The 6,493-nt window shown below is 45.8% G+C and overlaps 1 non-coding gene and 1 pseudogene across 1 annotated transcript; both read left to right on the forward strand.

The window, feature by feature from the left end:
* The first annotated feature begins 943 nt into the window (after window positions 1-943).
* LOC144249622 (heat shock protein HSP 90-beta pseudogene) lies at window positions 944-5,162 on the forward strand (annotated as a pseudogene).
* On the forward strand, window positions 3,300-3,406 carry LOC144249900 (U6 spliceosomal RNA). Its single transcript, XR_013342347.1, has one exon. It is a non-coding gene; the product is annotated as a U6 spliceosomal RNA (small nuclear RNA).
* Window positions 5,163-6,493: the final 1,331 nt, after the last annotated feature.

Below are 6,493 nucleotides of genomic sequence, written 5' to 3' on the forward strand. Positions count from 1 at the left end.
CAACGTGCTGTCCATCTGTTCTCCCCCATCACAGGGTTGCCCAGTCCCATTCTCCCACCCCACTATGAAATTGCTGTCCATCTGTCTTCCACTTTGGCCTGTCATCTCTCTATCTTGCCTGTTGGACCCTCATCCATCTGTCCCTCCCACAGGACCCACAGGCTCTGTGTCTCCTTCGAGTTGTCATAAATCCGCTTTCCCCATGAGATGCTCCATCTGCCCACTGCTCCATTGGGTTGTCATTCCATCCAATCCCTTGATCATCATTTCTTGTCCATCTGTCTCCCTCCATTGGACATATTTTTACCCATCTGTCTCCCTAAATGAGGCTAGTAATGGTAAGTCTCTAAGATATGGGAACAGTTGAGATTCTGATCTGGTTTTGATCCAGCAACAACAATAACAGTGGCCATCAGTAGTCCAGCAGTGCCATACGCTCTATGCACATCATCCCCTTTAATCCTCCACCAGCCCCTGAATGTGTGTTTCCCAACATAACAGTGAGGAAACTGAGGCTTCAAGTGTTCGATATCTACCCAAGGTCACAGAGATCCTAATGGCTGATGTAGGATGCAGAACTAGCTCTGCCCATACACAATGGGGTGAAGAGAGTGTCCCTACTTCTCTGCCCACCCCATCCCTCCCCTAGCCTCTCCACACATTTAATTTACACTTTGCAGTTGAATGTTTTCAGCCTGATGACGTTTTCCTCCCTGCCCTGGCTTTGTATGTAAAAGTGAGGGAAGAAAAGCAGCCAGATGTGAGCGCAATCCGAAGGCCTTTTTTTTTTTTGGGGGGGGGGGGGATGAGGAGTGATGTTAAATAAACATCCAACGGTATTCTTTCTGCAAAACGATCCATTTTCATGGCACCCAGGAGTTCGTCCAAGGGTCTCTGGTCACTGGGGAAAAGTGTTCCGTGTGTCTTGGCTCCGGATTCCACCATGGGCCACAAAGAGCTGATTCTTCCAATTAGTGAAATCAGCACCACTGATGGAGATGTCCCGACCATTATTTTCAAGACGAATCTATTCACACCGATGGTGAGATGGTGAGGCCGATGGGCTTGAAGGGTTTGGAGGCCACAGGGCGAATGTCCCCCAGGCAGCCAGAGACACTGAGGTCATTCATGGTGGCCAGGATGTTGGCCACAGCCTCAGGGGATGCCTCTCTCCACCCAGAGCCATGGAGGCTGGACTGGGTTGTGTGTGTTGAGGGGCTGCCTATCAATGGGCTTCTGTATGGCCTTGCCAGGTCCTCAGCACCCCCACCCCCACTCCCCTAGCCAAGTCCCCTTCAGGGCCTAGTCTGAAGGGCCTATTCAGCATTTAGGATTCCCTGATGGGAAGTGAAATAGAGACAGACAGATGCTTCCGTGGAGCTGTGGAAAAGCTGGAAGCCCGGAGACAGGAAGGGAAGCCTAAAGCCACAGGGAGGAGCCCAGGGAGAAGAAAGCCAGCAGGCCCTGCAGGGTAAGAAGGAAAGGAGGGAGGAGAGGCAGGGAGGCTGCATAGGGGAGAGCCCAGAGAGGAGGGAGGAGGCCGGAAGGAGGCCCCCAGGCAGAAGGAGAGATCCCAGTTGGGAGACACACCAGTGCCAGAAAATCAGTGTGGGATTTTTTTTAAAGCCACAGATTTAATTTCCTGATGATGTTTTTAGCAGACTGATATTAGCAGCATTTTTCATTCCGTGAGTAGCTCTGAGTAGGCTGGGTGACAGGGCCCAGCCTGGGCGAGCCTACAAGATGAGTGCAAGGTCAAGCCCATGTTTTAGCTCCTCTTCTAACCACTAGAGGATAAGAACAGATGTTGCTCCAGGCAGTCCTAGAGAAAGGAAAGAAGAGTTTTTAGGCAGGTCTGGTGAGAAAGTGATATTCGGAGGTCCAGGGCTAAATCATCTGTTAATTTTCTCTGGGGTTTCTGTTTCCCTGCCTGGACCCTGACTCAATTGAGATTCTGAATTTTGAGGGTTACAAGTTAGCACCTTAAGGAACCAAAGCCCGGGTTTGCTGCAGAGCATCTTACTCTACTACTTCCAAACTGCCTTTGAAGTCTTATTTCCCTGCTTAAAATCCATCCATGAAGTTCTGGGCTAACCAAGGAAAACCCATTCCTCTGAGCCAGGAAAGCAAGGCCTGCTAGAGCCAACTACTCATGGTGTGGTCCAAGATCAGCAGCCTTGGCCTCACCAGGGGCTGCCTAGAGAATCTGCTGAATCAGAAAGGGCAGTTTAGCAAGAGCCCCTGGTACTCCTGTGCACCTGACAGTGTGAGAAGCCCTGCTCCTCACAGCTTCCAACCCAACCCAGCAAACTACAGTTGCAAAACTCTCCAAATACACCTTTCACTTTTCCAATTCTGAGTGCCAGCTCATGATGTCCCTCCATGGTGAAGACACAGTCCCTTGCACCCATCTGTGGAAAACTCACCCACATTTTAAGACCCAATCAAAATGCTATCCCCTTCAGTGAGCCTCCTCTTCCCTCTCCTCTCTTCCATAGCAGTTTATTAGAAAACACACTTCCCACCTTTCATTTTGGTTACTCCAATACTTATCAAGAGTTAGAATTGTGCAGTACTTTACATGACTTCCTGGGTTCATTGTCCCATTGCTTCCTAACTTTGAAGATGAGCAAGAGCTTCACCTCTTTGGACCTCAGTCTCCTCATCTGTGAAATAAGGTGAGCAATTGTACCCACTCAGAGTTGTAAGGATTTGCTGCAGTCTGGCTGGGCACAAAATAACCGAGCCGCCAAGAGGCACTTGTAGGTTCAAACAGGAACTCCTTTATTGCCCGAACTCCACCGGCACTCCACGTACACTCCCCGGGAACTCTCTCACCCTCCAAAGTAGCGGCGCCCCGAGGCAGCAGGAGCCACCCTATTGCGGACAGCAGGGGTCTATATACAACTGAACACACAGCCTGTTTCAATCCAGCATCATCCAGTCACAGCAGTTATACACAGCTTAACTTAATTATCATCATCTTAATGGCTCGCTGGTGTCACCTCTCAACCACTCCTTCTGGCAAAAATGCCAGGTGTCATCCCGACTCAGCTGTGGCTCTCAACAGGATTCTTTAAGTATATTTATTGAATCTCTATGTCCTAAGCAACAGAGATACAAATGTGACCAAAACACATGTCTGCTGTCTTAAGGGATTATGGTGCTTAGAAAGTGTTCAATACGTAATCAGTACTCAATGAATTTTAGCTGTAATTATGCCTTATTGCTTTGACCATAGCCTAAGCATTTATGTAAAACTGGGACCACATTTTATGTCTCTATAAAGATACATAGGTGTGCTCGCTTCGGCAGCACATATACTAAAATTGGAACGATACAGAGAAGATTAGCATGGCTCCTACGCAAGGATGACACGCAAATTCGTGAAGCGTTCCATATTTTTAGAAAGGTGAGAAAGAAGAGGAAGATAAAGATGATGAGGAGAAACCCAAGATTGAAGATGTGGGCTCAGATGAGGAGGAGGATGACCCTAGTAAGGATAAGAAGAAGAAAACAAAGAAGATTAAGGAGAAATATATTGATCATGAAGAACTGAACAAGACCAAGCCCATTTGGACCAGAAACCCTGATGACATCACTCAGGAAGAATATGGAGAATTCTACAAGAGCCTAACCAATGATTGGGAAGACCACCTGGCAGTCAAGCACTTCTCTGTAGAAGGTCAGTTGGAATTCAGGGCATTGCTGTTCATCCCTCAAGGGGGTCCCTTTGACCTCTTTGAGAACAAGAAGAAGAACAACAACATCAAACTCTATGTCCGTCGTGTGTTCATCATGGACAGTTGTGATGAGCTGATACCAGAGTATCTCAATTTTATTCGTGGTGTTGTTGACTCTGAGGATCTGCCCCTGAATATCTCCGGAGAAATGCTCCAGCAGAGCAAAATCTTGAAAGTTATTCGCAAAAAACGTTGTGAAGAAGTGCCTTGAGCTCTTCTCTGAGTTGGCAGAAGACAAGGAGAACTACAAAAAATTCTATGAGGCATTCTCTAAAAATCTTAAGCTTGGAATCCATGAAGATTCTACTAATCGGCGATGCCTTTCTGAGCTGCTGCGCTATCACACCTCTCAGTCTGGAGATGAGATGACTTCTCTGTCAGAGTATGTCTCTCGTATGAAGGAGACACAGAAGTCCATCTATTACATTATTGGTGAAAGCAAAGAGCAGGTGGCCAACTCTGCTTTTGTGGAGGGTGTGCGGAAGCGTGGCTTTGAGGTAGTATATATGACTGAGCCTATTGATGAGTACTGTGTACAGCAACTCAAGGAGTTTGATGGGAAGAGCCTGGTCTCTGTGACCAAGGAAGGCCTGGAGCTACCTGAGGATGAGGAGGAAAAAAAGAAAATGGAGGAGAGCAAGGCGAAATTTGAGAACCTTTGCAAGCTTATGAAAGAAATCTTGGATAAAAAGGTTGAGAAGGTGACAATCTCCAATAGGCTTGTGTCTTCACCCTGCTGCATTGTTACCAGCACCTATGGCTGGACAGCCAACATGGAGCGGATTATGAAGGCCCAGGCACTTCGAGACAACTCCACAGTGGGCTACATGATGGCCAAAAAGCACCTGGAGATCAACCCTGATCACCCCATTGTGGAGACATCTCGGCAAAAGGCAGAGGCAGATAAAAATGACAAGGCTGTCAAGGACCTGGTGGTGCTGCTATTTGAAACTGTGCTGCTCTCTTCTGGCTTCTCACTTGAGGATCCTCAGACCCCCTCCAATCGCATCTACCGCATGATAAAGCTAGGCCTAGGCATTGATGAAGATGAAGTGACAGCAGAGGAACCCAGCAGTGCTGTTCCTGATGAGATACCCCCTCTTGAGGGTGATGAGGATGCATCTCGCATGGAAGAAGTAGATTAGGAGTTGCTACTGAGAAATCTGCCCTCTGTATAGTTTCCCCATGGCTCCCACAGTAGCCTTGGGTGGCCCTCTCCCACCTGGCTTCCTCTGCTGATTGATGTTATAGTGGTTTTTTCTCCTGTCCTTGGCATCTTAATTAAGGCAGGAAATAAGGGCCTCAAGCCCTCCATCCCCTACCTAGTTTGGCCGCAGGGTTGGATGTTGTATTGTGTTTTTGTTTTATTTTGTTCCACAATTAAAGTATGCAAAATAAAGAAGATGCAGTTTTATACAAAAAAAAAAAAAAAAAGATACATAGATGTTTTATCCCCAACACTTAACACAGAGCTTGGTGTACAGCATGTGCTCAATAAATTATTATTTACTTGATGAAAGTAACTGAAAACAATGATCTTAACTGGAGAGTAAATGAGGGATACTATGGATAAAACCCAGTTATCCAAATTACACAGCCTTTTCTAGGCTGACCATTCTGTTTCCTCTTTCCTAGAACCACAATCTGTTTGTTTTAATCAATGATTGTTGTTTCTCTAATAAACATTGGTTAAAAGTCCCGTTTCCTTCATTTGATTCCCATGCCATCCTTTCATTGTGTCTTTCCTGCCCCGTTCCCTGGTTCCCTTCTGGGAGCTCCATATTTTCTGTTGGCATCTTTTTAAATATTTCAACTGGTCTGGTCGTAAGTATTTATTTTTAACTTTGTTGTATAACTTAATCAACTATCTTGTTAACATTCTTTTGACACCTCCCCCCCCCCAAAAAAAAATGTATCTTAATAACTTATTTTGTGTTTCCGTCTCCAAGGGAACACTTTGGCTGGGTTTTCTAACAGGAATGACACAATTCTCTCCACAGCTAGGTGGAAGGGGGATTTGAAATCAATAGTCACATTTGCCCAGCTCTGTCACCTTGATCTCACACTCAAAGAACTCATGCTGCCCAGCACCCGCAGGGTGGCACACATCTGTAATCCCAATGACTTTAGAGGCTAATTCAGGAGGACCACAAGTTCAAGTCCAGCCTCAGCAACTTAGCAAGACCCTGTCTCAAAATAAAAAATAAATAGGGCTGGGCATGTAGCTCAGTGGTAGAGCACCTCTTAGTTCAGTTCTCACTACCAAAAGAAAAAAAAAAACTCATGCATAAGTTCCCAACTCTCCCACTGGCCATATATCTCAATGCTCTCTCTATTAAGAATGTTCTCTTCTGGTTAAATCCTAATGGAAGGTGAAGTAGATACCATAAAAGAAGTTCCTTCAAAAAGGTCAGTCCTTGGGCTGGGGATGTGGCTCAAGCGGTAGCGCGCTCGCCTGGCATGTGTGCGGCCCGGGTTCGATCCTCAGCACCACATACAAAGAAAGATGTTGTGGCCGCCAATAACTAAAAACTAAATATTAAAAAAAAAAAAAAAAAAAAAAAAGGTCAGTCCATAGTCCAGTTGCCTTGGATTACAATGGCCCCCAATATGTAATATTGTTTGCAAGAGGCTCAATTATGGAGTTTTTTTTTTAAATTTTGATCAATAAGCATTTTTAATTTCCTTTCAGAATCCCTCTTGGTGACCTGGTTTGATTTAGATATAATTTAAATATTGTCTGGCTCCCA

Source organism: Urocitellus parryii, chromosome 12 (assembly GCF_045843805.1).
Source record: "Urocitellus parryii isolate mUroPar1 chromosome 12, mUroPar1.hap1, whole genome shotgun sequence".
Taxonomy (NCBI): Eukaryota; Metazoa; Chordata; class Mammalia; order Rodentia; family Sciuridae; genus Urocitellus; species Urocitellus parryii.